The following is an 18,108-nucleotide window of genomic DNA, read 5'->3' as shown; positions in this document are numbered from 1 at the left end:
TTACAACCTTAGGGATAAAAATCACCATCCCAAACACACAGTTACCATATAACCCATGAATTACACTTCTAAAAGTATACACCAAAGAGAAAGGAAAACATCCATCCACACAAAAACTTGTACACGAATGTTCACAGCAGCATTATTCCTAGCAGCCAAAAGAATCCATTCACTCATGAACGAGCAAATAAAGTAAAGCCCATCTATACAATTGAGTATTATCCAGCCATAAAAAGGAATGAAGTTCTGATACATGCTACAGCACGGCTGAGCCCTGCAAACCTTATACTAAGTGAAAGAAGCCAATCAAATAGGCAAATCCACAGAGATAGAAAGGAGATTGGTGGTTGCCTGGGGCTGAGAGAGTTGGAGGAAAAAGGAGAGTACAGGGTTTCTTTTGGGGAAGAGGAAAATGTTCTAAAATTGATTGTGGAAATGAACTTGTAATTTGAATATACTAAGTCACTGAATTACACACTTTAAACGGGTGAGCTGTATTGTATTTGGGTTATATCTCAACAAAGCTATTTTAAGCATGCATGCACACACACACACACACACACACACACACACAATCATTAATATGAACCTCCCTCCAACTCTGATACATGGAGGCTTGAAGCCAAATTTAACTTGATTTAGGAAAACAAGCTAATAGGCTGTCTCTTACAGCTCAGTCTTTCAAAACAAGTTTCTGCGTGTTAAACATACCACAGTTTTTAAATGGAGACCCTAAGGAAAGCTCTGAGCCTCTCTTCTGCTACCTTGCTTGGTCCTGAGAGTCCTGCCTTTTCTTCTTTCTTTTCTTCCCTTTTAAAATCTGTTTCTCAATCAAAAATGTGCCCGGCATTGGCTCCTGTTTTCCCTCCCAACAATTCTGCTAAAAACGCACCCCTCAATTCAATTTCCAGACCTAGGGTGATGCTCTTAACAACAGAAAAGGTTTGAGAATCACAAGCTCTGTCTCTTTAATTCCAATATAACAGAAAGCCTTCTCTTATTCTCTGATGCCACTTTCATTTCAGATTTTCTAATTCAACTTTTAAATTTCCCACTGATTTTCCATTCTTGGCACTTCTTCCCCTTTCTCTTTGGCGCAGCCACTTCAAGGGCCAGCTTGTCATCTGTGCAGCCCAGACCTCCTGCCCACTGTTGCCTTATATTTTGGTTGGCGATTCATTTTACCCTTTGCCAACCTCTTCTAACTTGGATGTCCCCCAGTTCCCTCCCTCGACAAACCATTTGTAAATTTCACATTCTGGCTTTTCTTCCTAACGCTGGCCAATCACAGATGAAGGAAGGCCAGGTGGCAGCTCCCAGGTGGCATGAGTGTCACTTGAATGCCCTCTGGCCTTGCCTCAGCCTCTCCTTGTTGCTACAAGTGCAGCTGAAGGCACCTAGCCCAGGAACCCCCAGCTCAGTCCAGCAAATCCATAGAAAGCTTCCACTTCCACGATCTCAGCTGTACCTCTTGTCTACCCTAACAAAGGCAAAGAGGATAAAAACATAATGAGCACTGGTGAAGAAAATATCTGAAGATATGCAGATCTGTATATATCCCATATATGTCTTCATCTCCTTTGGATTCAAATTCTGGCTCTACCATTTACTAACTGGGTGACCTTAGGGGCAACATGCCCAAGTCTGAGCTTCCTCATTTGTGAAAATGAGGACAATAATAGCACCTGCGGCTGGGCACGGTGGCTGACACCTGTAATCCCAGCACTTTGGGAGGCCAAGGCAGGGGGATCACGAGGTCAAGAGATCGAGACCATCCTGGCCAACATGGTGAAAGGCAGAGGTTGCAGTGAGCCGAGATCGTGCCACTGAGCTCCAGCCTGGCAACAGAGCAAGACTCCGTCTAAAATCATAATAATAATAATTTAAAAAAATAATAGCACCTCCTCAGAAATATTTTGAGGATTAAATGAGATAGTTCAAGTGAAGGGCTTGAACTGTGGCCACTCTATCTGTCCATATAAAGCAAAATCATGGCTTACTGTTTACATGAAGGACAACATAAAAATCAGATGGAAAAAAATGCTATTCCTATCTGTGACCAGCTCTTTAAAAGGACAGAAATGGAGAACTCCTCCCTTGTTGCTATGCAGCCTTCTGCAGGCAGAGCCCATCAGCTCTGAAATCCGCTCCATGTGGTTATAACAGTTCTGCAGAGCTTGAAAAAACCTCTTTCGCTCTGTTCCTCCCCCAGCGGGTTCAGGCCAATCTGTGTTTTCCCCAAGACAAAACTGCAATCCCTGCAAGACATAGCTTTGCATAAACCTTTGCCCGTCTGGGGGGCTTGCAAAGCCAGGCATGCTTGTCAGGCTGGAACAAAACTTGCCTCTCTGTGAGTTCTGTTAGCATGGCTTCTGCTGGCAGCTGCTGCTGCGGGACTGCAGGTGGTGGTGCAATCGATACCATGTCATCAGTGAGTTCAAGGTCAGGTGAATCTGCATACCACAGAAGACAATGATTTTGATGTCGCTAGGTTGGTTCCCCTGTCCTGCCCTTTTACTGTAGGAGAAGTAAATATCAGAGAAACACTCAAGCCTTGCCCTTTTATGTGACAAGCCAACACCCCCTCTGGCTGGACCATAAGCCTTCTGTCTAAATGTAGCTGGACCTCTTGTTTTACCTGTAGTTCACAGGTCTCCACCTATTTTAGTACAGCAGGTGCTCTGTGCCTCTGGGGCTGTTCCTTGGGTCTATGAACTTGGACAAAACCTAAGTGGTTTCCCACAGTGGGGTGTGTGTGTGTGTGTGTGTGTGTGTGTGTGTATGCATCTGTGCATTCAGCAGACATTTATTAAGCACCATGGTAGATCAGACACTGTGCTGGGTGACAGAAACATAAAGACAAATTATACAGTCCTTCGAGGAGCTCACAGTTCTAGGAAGTGAGGGTGGGAGCAAGTAACTGACAATCCCAAGAGGGGAGGATGTGCTCAGACAAAGCCATCTAAAGAGATCACCCAATAAGAGCACTTTGACCAGCACCCAGCGATTCCCAAAGCAAATGGCACCTTAACAAGGCTGGAAAAGTGAGCAAGAGTTAACCGAAGAGAACCACATACAAAGGGGGGTAGTGTCGTGTGTGTGTGTGTGTGTGTGCGCGTGCCTGCGTCGCACTCCACCACAGATTATTCATCACAGTGCCTTTCTAAAAACCCTACATTAAATATCTTACATCTTGAAATTTATTGTGTTCCATCCCATTGGGCAGAAGGTCAGAGAGAACATTTCTGTGATCATACCTCACTGGATTTCTACATCTTGTTAAGCGTTCACTTTTTCTGAAGTATCAGAGACAGACTTCTCAGCTCCCCACCCAGTGTTCCAAAAGTGGTGGGGGGCATTCTACCCAGGTAGAAACACCTCCTCCTCCTCGGGCTCAGGCCTCACCAAGAAGGCTCCAGGGAGACTCCTCTGGAGAAGCAGGCTGACTTAGCTCTATTCTTAACTGACACAGCTCTGCTACTACTGAGTAACAACCTTCTTGCATAGATACTGAAGTGTTACTGCCTTTGGTCTGATCAAGCACTGACCCTGAGTTGCCAGAACTTCAGTCTGGGGCTCAGCCCTCTAGGCTCCAGTTTACTGGCTTGATTCATTCATTCACTCAATCACTTATTTGTTGAACTCCCAACTGTGCCTAATACTCTTACAGGTGCCAGAGATACAGAACCAAACAAAATGCACAAAGCCTACATTCTAATGAAAGAGACATACAATAGACATTAGTAAATAAATGAGAGATGTTCAAGTAGGAATAGGTTTTGTGAAAAAGCAAAGATAAGACAGGGTAACGTGTTTCAGTGTGACATTGGGAGAGGTTATTTGTAATAGGGTGCACATTTTTTGTGCCCCTCTAAGGGGACAACTGAGCTGAGACCTGAATGATGAGCAGGAGCTGGGAGGGTGGGGTCAATGCACTTGGAAGAAGGAACTGCAAGGTTCTGAAAGAATGGTGAGCTTGAGAATTCCAGGGATAGCAGCTGACGTGTCGGTGCTAGGAAGAGAGGTGAGAGAGGCCAGGACAGGTAGGTGCCAGCAGGCTACTGTATGGAGTTCAGACTTTAAGTACAATGGGAATCCTTTGAAGAGTTTTAAGCAAAATGGTGACACCATCTCACCTTTGTTGTTTAAAGATTGCTGCATCAAAACTGCTCTGGATTCTGGGCGTCTAGCATCTACTAGTTCCTCCTCTTCTTGGATAACCTCTTTGAATTTGACCCGTGGCTTATAAGCTTGAGGCTTCTCTAGTTCAACATCTGGCCCCAGCCTCTGGGCTGACCAGAGAGAGAGATGGAGGTGAGCTTCGCCAATGAGCACACACCCCCATTCATTCATCTCGATGTCTTATTCCCTAATCAGCATGGCCTGTGCACTCATTAGCCAAGTCCCTGATTACAGAGTAAACTTGTCTTTCAACAAAACTGCAGATTCTTGTTCCCTTCAAAGCTGCCTTGGCAGTTTGCCAATTTCAGCACAGTAATAGATTTCCTGAGAAGCATTCAAACTTGCCGTCTCTCCCACGGGCTGTCGCCCAGACCAGTTGTGTGGGGTTTCCAGGTTTTAAAAGATCATGTGTGTGATCTACAGCCAAGCTTCTCAAGCAGGGATGGGCACATGTGAGGGTTTACTGAAGGATACTAATGTGCCCAGGCCCACCCCAGATTTAATGATTCCCAACCTGGGGGGAGTTGGGTGGGGGGCAGGCGGGCGAGAGACTATATTTTTGTTTTAATTTTTGAGATGGAGTCTCAGTCTCACTCTGTCACCCAGGCTGAAGTACAGTGGCACAATCACAGTTCACTGCAGCCTTGATCTCCTGAGCTCAAGTGATCCTCCTGCCTCAGCCTTCTGAGCAGCTGGGACCATAGGTGTGCACCACGTCTAGCCAATTTTTTTTTTTTTTTTTGAGAGAGCGAGATGAGGGTCTTGCTATATTGCCCAGAATGGTGTCAAACTCCTGGGCTCAAGTGATCCTCCTGCCTCTGCCTCCTAAGGTGCTGGGATTACAGGCATGAGCCGCTGCACCTGGCCTTTTTTTTTTTTAAAGAGACAGGATCTCACTCTGTCACCTGACTGGAGTACACTGGCATGATTATAGCTTACTATAACCTCGAACTCCTGGGCTCAAACGATCCTCCCACCTCAGATTTCCAAGGCCCTGGGATTATAGACGTGAGCCACTATGCCTGGCCAAAAACATATTTTTTGAAAAGTTCATTAGTCAAATCTGATATGCACTTTTGATTAAGAGCCATTAAACGGAGAAGAAACAGGCTATATTTACAAGCTCACCACTGCAAATTCTTTTCTAGAACAAGGCTAAGTAAAAAATGAATAAATATGCATCCATACACTAGCAGCCACAGTACCAGAAGAGGCAAAACTACCTCCAGCTTCTATGAATCAGGGCTCCATAAGAAAGAAAAGACGAGGTGAGGAATTGGGTGTTAGGGGCATACACAGCTCTGGCCCCCTCTGCTCAGAAAGTCATTGCAGGAGAATGAGAAGCTCCCTCTTTTGCACACTCACTGCTTTAAATGTTCACAGCTCCGCAGCAGCAACCAGCAAACCCACACACCCAGAGTTCTCAACACCATATTCCCTGAAGATACATATTCTGCAAGGCTTTCAATTCCCTTGGATATTCCCGTGTGAGTTTAAAATATTGCAGCCATCCTTAGTTAACAAAAAAAGTCTATAACACCAAATAATTAGAATTCCTCCACCATTCCTCACGCTGGAATGTTTATGAAGATGACAGGCCCTCGCCTGGAAAAAGCAGAACCAAAATAAACTGAGCAGCAATTAGGCTGCAGCCATTTCGTTTGGCAGGTGTTTATTGGGTACCTACTGGGTGCCAGTTTCTATGCAGTACTCTTTGCTGATGCCATTTCATTTAATCCTCCAACCCACTTCCCAAAGTGGCTATTATCATTATCTCTCTTTTACAAATGAGGAAGTTAGGAGCCCAAGGGGCAGTTAAAGGGCTTCCCCAAGGCATAGCATTAGTGCCAGGATAGAGAGTTGAACCCAGGCTTGAGTCTAAAGTGGGTGCTCTTTCTCTCAGTCTCTTAGAATCGCATATTGTCAGGCATTGTCACACATGTGATTCTAAGAGAGCGAGAGAAAGAGCTCTGTGGAACTTAAAGATGAATTGGCCTTGCATCCCTGCCCTCAAGTTGCTCACAGAAGAGCAACGAGCAAGGGAAAGGTTATATAAGTAAAGTGTATGACTGAATGTGATCAATGCTGCATAATGAAAGATATGAGCTCTGGAATCAGGGAGGTGGGGCAAAGTAAGTCCAATTCAGGGCAAATTTAAGGCTTCACAAGCCAGATGACATCTGATATAGTTTGGGTGTTTGTCCCCTGTAAATCTCATGTTGAAATGTAATTTTCGATGTTGGAGGTGGGACCTGGTGGGAGGTGTTTTGGTCATGGCAGAGGATCACTCATGAATGGCTTGGTGCCCTCCATATGGTAATGAGTGAATTCTAGCTCTGAGTGCAGGAGACAGCTGGTTGTTTAAAGAGCCTGGCACCTTCTCCCTCTCTCTCTTGCTCCTACTTTTTCCATGTGAGATGCTGGTGCACTTTCCCTTCCTCCATGATAGAAGGCTTCTTGAGGCCCTCACCAGAAGCAGATGCTGGAGCCATGCTTGTACAGCCCGCAGAACCAAGAGCCAATCAAACCTCTTTTCCTTATAAATTATTCCACCTCAGGTATCCCTTTATAGTAACACAAAAACAGATTTTTTAAAATCTGTTTTTAAAATACAGCATCTTAGGACTTCCCAGAAGGGAGTAGGATTTGACCAGTGGAGAAGATAGGAAAGGTTATTCTAGATAAAGGATATAAAATTAGCCAAGAGGGGAGAATGAGGAAAATGGTCAGGGAATGGGGACTAATCTAATATGACTCGAAGGGAACGTGCATGTGAGACCAAATGGTGGACAGCCTTTGAATGCCATGCTCGGAAGCGGAGAACACAGTCTTTAGGCAAAGGACACTATAGTAGGCTGCTGGGCAAAGCAATGAGATTATAAGACAGGGCCTTTGAGAAGGTAACTATAATTAGGCCACTTTAAACTGCTGATAGTTCCTCTCACCAATGAGCCTTCACTCGTGTCTTTCTCTCTTCCTCCTTTCAATGTCCTGACAACTCCTATGCAACCTCTAAGACTTGTCTTGGATGTCACCTCCTCCAGGAAGCATCCCCTGTTCGCCCAAGATTGGGTCAGATGCCCCTCCTAGGTGCTGCTTCAGCATCTGGGTTTGACCCTACAGTACTTAATACTCTACATTAAAATTTCCACTTGCCTCCTCCTTTCCCACTAGATGGAAGCTCTTTGAAGGTAGGGACTATGGTTATTCATCTTTAATTTCCCCAAATCCCTGATTTTGGGGGTACCCTAATAGCCATTCAATAACTATTTGATGGATTAACATGAACAAGCATCAGAAAAGCCCCAAACAGACACTACAGCCACAGCCATCCAAGTCTGAAGTACAGACACAATTTGATTCATTTGTTCTTTTACTCTTCCAACAAATGTTTCTTGTGACCCTATTTGAGACCCGGCACTGGGCTCTGGGTTTGGTCACTACAGGGTGGCTGCCTTCAAAGCAGCCCCTACTCATGTTCCTGGTCACACACTGGAAGCTGGAGCACCAAGTCCAGAGAAAGCCCTGTTTCTCAAACTGGAAACAGCCTGGAGGTAAGTAGAAGCATGGTAGGAAATGAGGGAAGCTGCAGCAACTAGTAAGGTGAATCTCTCCAAAGTACTGATTTTACTTATTAGATTTTGCAGCATGAGAAACATGGATATAATATGGACTGTGGTGCAGAATGTGCACAATTTTAAGATAAAAAATGAGACCTGAAAGAAATTTTTGACATGCAGTCAGCAACTATTTCAGGCTATACCTACTGACTTCTCCAGTCTGAGATCCTTCTCTGTTCTTGGGCTCCTGAACAGAGACAGGAGCCTCTGTAACAGAAAGTCCTGGCTGTCTTCCCAAATGCCTCTCTCACTTAGTATTAGAACACTCCAATATTAGCTAGGTATGTGGCCCCTGGAATTATAGTTCCTGGTCTCCCTTGTACAGCCATATGGCTAGGTTTTGTTCAATTAATGTAGGCAGGAGGTTACTCCCAGGAAGTGTCCTTAAAAGGAAGAGGGCCAGACTCAGTGGCTCACACATGTTATCCTAGTGTTTTGGGAGGCCGAAATGGGAGGATCTCTTGAGGCTAGGAGTTTGAGACCAACCTGGGCAACATAATGAGACCCTGTTTCTACAACCAAAAAAAAAAAAAAAAAAAAGCCAGGCATGAGGCATGTGCCTGTAGTCCTAGCTACTTGGAAGGCTGAGGCAGGAGGATGGCTTGAGCCCAGGAGTTCACTGCACTGTACTCAAGTCTAGGTAACACAGCAAGGTCCTGAAGAAAGAAAAGAAAAGAAGGAGAAAGAAAGAGAAAGGAAAAAAAAGAAAGGAAGGAAGAAAGAGGCACCGACAGGAATGTGGAGATGATGCATAAAGTTTAAGAAGCCACTTTGGCTCATTCTGAGGCAACACTCAGAACAACAGAGCAACAGGCTAAAAGGAGTCTGCATGTCTGGTAAGCCCAACTCCAGCCTTTGTACTCAGAGAATAAAACCTTCTATGCTTAAGCCATTGTCTGCTTACTTTCATGAGACTGTTCATGAGGTTCTGATAAAGAAACCAAGGGCTCAGAGACTCGCAGAATGTACAACCCAGGATGGACCTCAGAAACCTGGCTCTGTTCCTGCCTGCAGAGTCCATGCCAGATCTGCACCTACCTGGCAAATTCCCTGATAGGGCTAACAGATTTTGCTGTGAGTCAACATGTGAAAGGAGTTGGAGAGATGTTTTCTCTCTTAGCAGGAGGGAAGGAGACTCCTTCTAGGGAGAGACCTTAGAGAAAACCTCCACTGTTGGGTAAAGGCTCTGATGAGCTCATTAGGCTAGAAGTTGTTTTCTTCAAAGCCTGAATGAGACTTCTAAGAAGGAATAAAGCTGTTCTGAGTAACTGAGCATCAACAATTGGAGATAGGAATAGGGAGATCTGGAATGAAGAGAATGAGGAGAGAGAGAAGAAGGGATGATTAAGATGGAAGAATGCTATGCCCTACATGATTACTCCAAGTGACCCCTTAATCTTCATAAAGTTTTCCAATGTTGCAAAATGCTTAGCATGACTGCATGACTTAGAGAACCAATGAAGTGGCTAAGTTTACCATCAAGGGTGACATGGGGGAAGAATTCAAGAGGGCACACCCAGAAGCAGGTGCTAGAGACAGGGAAGATGCTGGGCTGGGATCAAAAGTCTGAGAATGTTTTAAAAAAAAAAAAAAAAGGTTCTGAGATGGGCCTTTGGCTTCCCTGGGCCATAAAAAGTTGAGGGCCAGTAATGGTAGTAATGTTCAAAAAGATTTCACTATGAATGCAAGAAACTTAGCCAGGTGCAGTGGCATGCATGTAGTCCCAGCTACTCATGAGGCTGAGGCAGGAGGATTCCTTGAGCCCAGGAGTTTGAAACCAGCCTGGGCAACATAGCAAAACTTAGTCTCTTAAAAAAAAATGCAAGAAACTTATGGAAACACCTAACAAATCACTAAATCACACTGTAGCAGTACTCTGCCCATTCACCAACACTGCCTACTTCCTCCTGCAGCCAGAATCCTGAGTGGAAGTGGCACACTAGCATTAAAAGCTTCTCTCAAGGACACAGAATAACCAAAACAAAGCCAAAGAATAAAACAAAACAAAGAAGAACAAAGTCAGAAAACTCTAACTTCCTGGATTTTAAAACTTACTACAGGCCCGAGCACAGTGTCTCATTCCTATAATCCCAGTATTTTTGGAGGCCAAGGCGGGTGGATTGGCAGGTGGATTGCTTGAACTCAAGAGTTCAAGACCAGCCTTGGCAACATGGTGAAACCCCCATCTCTACCAAAAAACAAACACGCACACAAATATTAGCTGCGTGAGATGGCATGTGCCTGTAGTCCCAGCTATTCTGTAGGGTGAGGAGGGAGAGGTGAAGGCTGCAGCAAGCCATGATCACATCACTGCACTTCTGCTTGGGCAAAAGAGTGAGACCCTGTCTGAAAAAACAAAAGCCAAAACCAAACAAATAAACACTTACTATAAAGCTACAATATACTATACTACAGTGTGGCAGTGGCATAAAGATGGACATATAGATCAATGTAATAGAACTGAGAGTCCAAAAGTAAACCCTTACATTTACGGTCAATTGATTTTCAACAAGAACACCAAGACAATTCAATGAGAAAAGAAGAGTCTTTTCAATGAATGGTGCTGGGACAATTGATACCCACATGTAAAACAACGAAATTGGACCCTACCTCACACCATATACAAAAATCAATTTAAAATGCATCATGAACCTAAATGTAAGAGCTAAAACTACAAAACTCTTTGAAGAAAACATAGGAGTAAATTCTCATGACCTTAGATTAGGCAACAGTTTCTTAGATATGACACCAAAAGTACAAGCAACAAAAGAAAAAAAAATAGATAAATTGAACTTCATAAAATTTAAAACATTTTGCCTTCAAGTGCACTATCAAGAAAGTAAAACCCACAGAATGGAAGAAAATATTTGCAAACCAAATGTCTGATAAGAGGCTTGTATCTAGAATATATAAAGAGCTCTTACAGTTAAGCAATGAAAAGACAAATAATCCAATTTTTGTAATAGCCAAAGGATTTGAATAGACATTTCTCCAAAGAAGACATAAAAACAGTCATTACGCATATGAAAAGATGTTCCACATCATTAGCCATTAGGGAAATACAAATCAAAACCAAAATGAGCTACACTTCACATCTACTAAGATGGTTGAAATAAAAAAGACACAATAACAAGTGTTGACAAGGGTGTGGAGAAATTAGAATCCTCATACATTGCCAGCAAGATTCTAAAATGGTGCAGCCTCTTTGCAAAACAGTTTGGTAGTTCCTCAAATGGTTCAACATAGTTATTATATGATCCAGCAATTCCATTCCTAGGTATATACCTAAGAGAACCAAAAACGTATGTCCACACAAGAATTTGTACATGAACATTCATCACAGCATTATTCACAAAAGCCAAAAAGTGGAAAAAATTCACATGTTCATCACCTGATGAATAAACGAGATGACACATTATATTCATAGTATTCAGCAATAAAAAGGAATAAAGTACTGATATTTGTTAAAATAAAGATAAACCTGGAAAACATCATGCTATGTAAAAGAAGCTACACATAAAAGGCCACATACTATATGATTCCATAAATATAAAATGTCCAGAATGGGCCAATCCACAGAGACAGAAGGTAGATTGCGTAGGACTGGGAGGAAGGAGCAATGGGACTGACTACTAATAGATAACGGGGTTTGTTTGGGGGTGATAAAATATTTTAAAATTAGATCGTGGTGATAGTTGTACAACTCTGCACATACACTAAAAACCACTGAATTGTACACTTTAAACAGGTGAATTTAATGATATACAAATTATATGTCAATAAAGTCATGTAAGAAACAAAAACCAACAAGCAAGCAAACCCTCCAAGTGGGGCCCACTTCAGCCCAGAGCCAACGAAGTCCTGAGTCCATTATTGTACCCTCTTTCAACATTTACTTTTTCTACCTTCCTGGGGACATTTTTGAAACTATTTGTTGATGTTCCTATAACATTAAAAAAATAATAAGCTCTGTATCTTCATTCCTCCCAGGGCTAGGGAGCAATAAAGTATACTCACAAAAATTACAATAGCATGGAGGCCAGAGTTATGATTCTGGAGCGCCATATTTTAGCTGAGAAGAGTTCGTTATGATATATATTTTCAAAGCAGTGCTGAGAATGCTAATCAACATTCACTAAGTTTAATCTTCTCACTCTTTTATAAATAAGGAACATCACTCACCAGTACATAAAAGAGGATCAACCAACAGGAAGGGACACAGGATCAGTACAACAATAGAAGATAAGGGCACTGTCAATACAGCATCATTCCAGATGATTCGACAGTGATAGACCTGCAGTCGCAGGTGTGTCCTGGCTCAGAAATGACACAGGTATGTCCCAGCAGGTGCCACACTAGGTGTTGACTGGGTGACTCTGTAACACTCCTTGCTAGGACTTAGTATTTCTCTGTAATTACAGTGAATTGAAACTAATTTGTTTTTGATAATTTTTTTTCAAAACTTTGTGACACCCTTAGAGATAACTGGAGCTGCTCTGGAGCGTCAAATGCTACAGAGAAACTTTGGTGCCATGGAAACTACTGACAGGAGAAAAATATGAAAATGTATACCCTTGTGAAACTTCCCAACATGCTAAAATCAGCAGTTCCCTTTGAAGAGCCGAGTGTAATACTTGCCAATCGATTTGTTTTAGGATCCAAATGGTTTTGCTCAAACTGCTATCGCCCCACTGGGCAAAAAAAGCTTTGGCACTTAAAAAATGATTAAAAACTCCCGGCTATTTATAATGATGGAGAAATGTCACAGGGAATTAAATGTTTTGTCAGGGGGAAAATGTGGCTGTCTGGAAAAGGCTGTAGATACATGCAGGGAATTAATGACAGGGTGGCTGCAAACACTCAATGCCCTACTCCAAGGAGCTCAAAAGACAAGATTTTTGTTGGTTTGTTTTGGGTGTTCTTTTTCTTTTTCTTTTTTAACTGCAGAGTTTTTCACCTTCTTATTCACCAGAACTCCAGGATGGTATGAAACAAGCAAGCCAGACTTCCAGGATGGTACACTTGCTCACTGCAGGGTGTCACCATTACTTTTCCTCTGCACTCTCAAAATAAAGCCATCCTCTATCAGCCCACAGATTTTCCCTAATGCTGATCTAGAAACAAAAATGGAATTTACTATATACTGCCCAGGCAGAGAAAGCGGTGAAGATAAAACACAAATGGGAACACTGTTCTTAGGATCTGGTGTTTGGGATTCTGCCACGTGTCCAAATAACCAGGGTAGCTATGGCAAACTCCTCAACTGGCAACCAGTCATTCACCAAGGGCCTTACCAACCTCTCCTTCTCCTATGTGGAACTTCTACACCAACCAAGCAAATCACCCCCATGTCCCTCTTCAAACTCTAGGTTGAAACTTTCCATCTGCCCAATGGTCACTCTCTCTGCTGGATGTGCTTTTTTGATAGAAATCTTTGCACTGTTTCATTAGTATGTGTGTGCTTGTGTTCTGTTTCCTACTTGTTAATCACAACATGCCTTATTATGGAACAAAACAGACTGACATTCTCATCTCCATACATTGTAGACTGCCTTTCCCACCCCTCACCTCTTTCTCTACTGGCTGCTGCTTCTCCAAATTTTCAAGCAGCACTCTTATACGTCTTTACATGTCAAGTGCAGGTCAATCAACTTCGTTATGAAAAGAAAATAAGAAAAAAGTTAACCATATTTTTCTTATTATACTTTAAGTTCTAGGGTACATGTGCACAACATGCAGCCTTGTTACATAGGTATACGTGTGCCAGGTTGGTTTGCTGCACCCATCAACTCATCATTTACATTAGGTATTTCTCCTAACACTATCCTTTCCCCAACCCCCCACCCCCCAACAGGCCCCAGTGTGTGATGTTCCCCCTCCCTGTGTCCATGTGTTCTCATTGTTCAACTCCCACTTATGAGTGAGAACATGTGGTGTTTGGTTTTCTGCCCTTGTGATATTTTGCTGAGAATGATGGTTTCCAGCTTCATCCATGTCCCTGCAAAGGACATGAACTCATCCTTTTTTATGGCTGCATAGTATTCCATAGTGTATATGTGCCACATTTTCTTTATCCAGTCTATTATTGATGGATGTTTGGGTTGGTTCCAAGTCTTTGCTACTGTGAACAGTGTCGCAATAAGCATATGTGTGCATGTGTCTTTACAGTAGCATTATTTATAAATCTTTGGGTATATACCCAGCAATAGGATTGCTGGGTCAAATGGTATTTCTAGTTCTAGACCCTTGAGGAATCACCACACTGTCTTCCACAATGGTTGAACTAGTTTACACTCCCACCAACAGTGTAAAAAGCATTCCTATTTCTCCACATCCTCTCCAGCGTCTGTTATTTCCTGACTTTTTAATGATCGCCATTCTAACTGGCGTGAGACGGTATCTCATTGTGGTTTTGATTTGCATTTCTCTGATGACCAGTAATGATGAGCATTTTCTCATATGTCTGTTGGCTGCATAAATGTCTTTTTTTGAGAAGTGTCTGTTCATATCCTTTGCCCACTTTTTGATGGGGTTGTTTTTATCTTGTAAACTCGTTTAAGTTCTTTGTAGATTCTGGATATTAGCCCTTTGTCAGATGGATAGATTGCAAAAATTTTCTCCCATTCTGTAGGTTGCCTGTTCACTCTGATGATACTTTCTTTTGCTGTGCAGAAGTTCTTTAGTTTAATTAGATGCCATTTATTTGGAGAAGCAGCAGCTGGTAGAGAAAGAGGTGAGGGGTGGGAAAAGCAGTCTATAATGTATGGAGATGAGAATGTCAGTCTGTTTTGTTCTATAATAAGGCATGTTGTGATTAACAAGTAGGCTTTTGTTTTTTGGCTTTGTTGCCATTGCTTTTGGTGTTTTAGTGATGAAGTCCTTGTCCATGCCTATGTCCTGAATGGTATTGCCTAGGTTTTCTTCTAGGGTTTTTATGGTTTTAGGTCTTACATTTAAGTCTTTAATCCCTCTTGAGTTAATTTTTGTGTAAGGTGTAAGGAAGGGATCCAGTTTCAGCTTTCTACATATGGCTAGCCAGTCTTCCCGGCACAATCTATTAAATAGGGAATCCTTTCTCCATTGCTTGTTTTTGTCAGGTTTGTCAAAAATCCGATGGTTGTAGATATGTGGTGTTATTTCCGAGGCCTCTGTTCTGTTCCATTAGTTAGCCATATTTTTCAATGCACACTTGTACAAAAGCATAAACAGTTCCTATTTTCTTCATATTGGCATATAAATTTATGATCCACCCACTCAATGAATAACAAAGTTAAGCCCCTGCCCATAAGGCCAAGAGAGGAGACAGGCAGATCTACAGGAGGCTGTAAAACTGTGTGATAAGTGTTCCAACTGGGTCATGCATGCAGGATGAGAACCCTCAGTGGGGCCCCTGAGCAAGGCTCTGGGGTCAGAGAATATTTCCCACAAGAGGTGATGGTGAAGGAAGACAAGAAGGTCCCCTGGGGCTGGGCACGGTGGCTCATACCTGTAATCCCACCACTTTAGGAGGCCGAGGCAAATGGATCACTTGAGATCAGGAGTTTGAGAGTAGCCTGGCTAACATGGTGAACCCCATCTCCACTAAAAATACAAAAATAGCAAGGCATGGTGGCGTGCGCCTACAATCCCCAGCTACTCGGGAGGCTGAGGCAGGAGAATCACTTGAGCCTGGGAGGCGGAGGTTGCAGTGAGCCAAGATCGTGCCACTGCACTCCAGCCTGGGTGGCAGAGTGAGACTCTGTCTCAAAAAAAAAAAAAAAAGGTCCCATGCAAGTTGAATGTGGAGTGGAGGAAGCATGTTTCTGCAGAGAGAACCCCTGGACAAAGGGCCAGAGCTCAGAGACCCAAGGCATGTTCTTAGATTCCTTAGATTTGCACGAAGTTCAATCTAGCTGGATCAGACTTGGGGTTCGGAGAAGACGCAGGGCTAAAAAAAAATCTGAATGGAAATTCCATACAGCTGAATCAAGCACGAGGAGGTGGGGGAAGACACAGGGTGATCAAGAAAGAGCTAGTAAGCCTTGCTAAGAGGTCTGGACTTGATCCTGGAACCATGGAGAGCCCTCAAAGAGTTTTAAGCAGGAAAATGATTTGAGCAGATGTGGATCTAGAAACACCACACTGGCTATGGTATGGAGAGGGAATTTAAGGAGACATGGCAGGGACAGGGACATAGGAATGCTAACTTATTTGAGCAGGCAAATAAATATTAATGTTACTCAGAGAAAAAAATTCAGAGGCCCCAGCTAGCTTGTACAAATGCGCGTGTGTGCGCACATGCACACACACACACACACACACACACACACACACACACAGCTCTGCAGGCATTTGGGCCTATGATGCGTGACTGTTGGCTTATCTGCATTCTCCACTAGGATATAAGCGAGAGACTCAAGTCTTACTCATCTTTCTATCTTAGGGGCTCAGTGTAGGTAGGACCTGACACACAGCAACCAAGGGACAAGGGTTTGCTGATTGATTGAATGAATGATTGAGTCCCTGAATGAATGGATGGAAGTTATAAATTAACAAATGACACAGAATGAGGACTTTGGGAAGTATTCATGAAAAAATTATGATCTTTGGAACCAGGCTGGATTTCATTTAAATCACAGATCTAGCTTTTACTGACTGTGTGATACTGAACATGTTACTTAACCACTTTAAGACTGTTTCCTCACGTGTGAAAAGGAGATAATAATATCTGCTCACGGTGTTATCATAGGATCAAATGAGATAATGTGTGTCAGCTATCAATTAAGGGTCTGGCATACAGGGTAAGCACTAAACAAACATCTCTCTGCCCCTTTCCATTTTATGTGGCCCCTGCCAACCTGGTAACAGCAGGGTGCTCCAGAAATACAGCACGAGGGAAAAACTATGGAAACAGAGATTCTAGAACTGCACCTAAGGCAAAGTGGAAAACAACTTTTTAAAAATTCCTTGTTATTAATGGGCAGAATTGGCTCATCCTCATTCCAGCAGCTACTGAGCCACTAAATAGCAGGAGTTTAAAATAATTGTTCAGAGAGCAAAGAAGTTAAAGCATGTAGGAAAGACATCATAGAGAGTAAGTTAAAATGACATAAAGCAGTCTCTCCTAATCATGCTCAGCTGAGTAGAAAGAGGTTTAGATTATCTGTGATCCACAACTATCAGCCAGAAAAATAATCCTTTATTTCAAGCCACTTTTTCAGTAGTGTCCTTGGGATTTGCCTCAGCAACAGAGAATCATCATTTATTTTTCCTTGGTACAAGAGCATGTGGGTATGGGCTTGGTCTCTCACCCAAGAGGTTGGTATTTATTATTAATTTTTATTATTCTGGATGGTTTCAACTGGTGGTCGTCATAACTTATGTGTCTTTCAACACTACTTTTTTTTTCAATTCATTTACACTGGCTTGCAAAAGAGACTAACAAAACTAAATAAAATTGAAATAAAAAAGGAAGAATAGTTAAGAGAAGGAAAGCAGATGAGTCAACAATAAGGATGACTATGCTTCCTGGGATTGAGTGTGAAAAAAGAAGGCAAGGACATTCACGTGCTAAGTGACGTGTATATGGTACTGCATGTAGCTCTCACAGTAACCCAAATGAGGCAAATATCATATTTACGTAAGTAGAAAGTACCATTAAGGAAGAAAAAGCTGGCTGAGCATGGTGGCTCATGCAGGTAATCCCAGTACTTTGGGAGGCTGAGGTGGCAGGATTACTTGAGCCCGGGAGTTCAAGACCAGCCTGGTCAACATGGTGAAACCCCGTCTCTACAAAAAATAGAAAAAGAATTAGCCAGGCATGGTGGCGCACACCTGGAGTCCTGGCTACTCGGGAGGCAGAGGTGGGAGGAATCACTTAAGTTGAAGCTGCAGTAAACTATGATTATGCCATTGCACTCTAGCCTGAGCAACAGAGGAAGACCGTACCAAAAAAAGAAAGAGAGAGAAAGCTGCCGTTGAACAATGGCAAAACACTTTGATTTCGGAGATGTTAAAATAAAAAAAAAAATGTGCAGCTAAGAATCAAGGAAACATGACATTATCATTTCCAACTTATATGTAAGGAAACTGGAAAACAGGGAAGTTAAGAAATTTGCTGAAAGTCACTGGTCCATGAGTGGAACAATCAAGTTTTGAACCCAAACAATTTGGCAGCAAAGAGCTCCAGCCCGTAATCATTGAATATGCTGTTTCCCTAGGGCCAAGCTTCCTGGCAGTGACAGTAAAGATGGACATAGATTGATAATAAAGATAGACACAGGTTGAATTACATAATTCTCATTATTTGGGAAAGAAACACACTAGC

General features: G+C 42.7%; 1 protein-coding gene and 1 long non-coding RNA gene across 6 annotated transcripts in view; both read right to left on the bottom strand.

The window, feature by feature from the left end:
• Window positions 1-18,108, bottom strand: part of KIAA1549L (KIAA1549 like) — a 298,917-nt gene that overhangs the window by 193,371 nt on the left and 87,438 nt on the right. The window lies entirely within an intron of this gene.
• The window catches only part of LOC134807243 (uncharacterized), an 87,818-nt gene continuing 70,656 nt past the window's right edge, over window positions 947-18,108 (bottom strand). Inside the window, exons 2-3 of the long non-coding RNA XR_010147156.1 lie at window positions 2,345-2,453; window positions 947-1,480 (exon numbers count right to left, since the gene is read on the bottom strand). This is a non-coding gene — a long non-coding RNA (uncharacterized LOC134807243). The remainder of the gene's footprint in view (window positions 1,481-2,344; window positions 2,454-18,108) is intronic.

Source organism: Pan troglodytes, chromosome 9 (assembly GCF_028858775.2).
Source record: "Pan troglodytes isolate AG18354 chromosome 9, NHGRI_mPanTro3-v2.0_pri, whole genome shotgun sequence".
In the NCBI taxonomy this organism is placed as follows: domain Eukaryota; kingdom Metazoa; phylum Chordata; class Mammalia; order Primates; family Hominidae; genus Pan; species Pan troglodytes.
The sequence above is the reverse complement of the archived record's forward strand: the minus strand, read 5'-3'. Positions and strand labels throughout refer to the sequence as shown.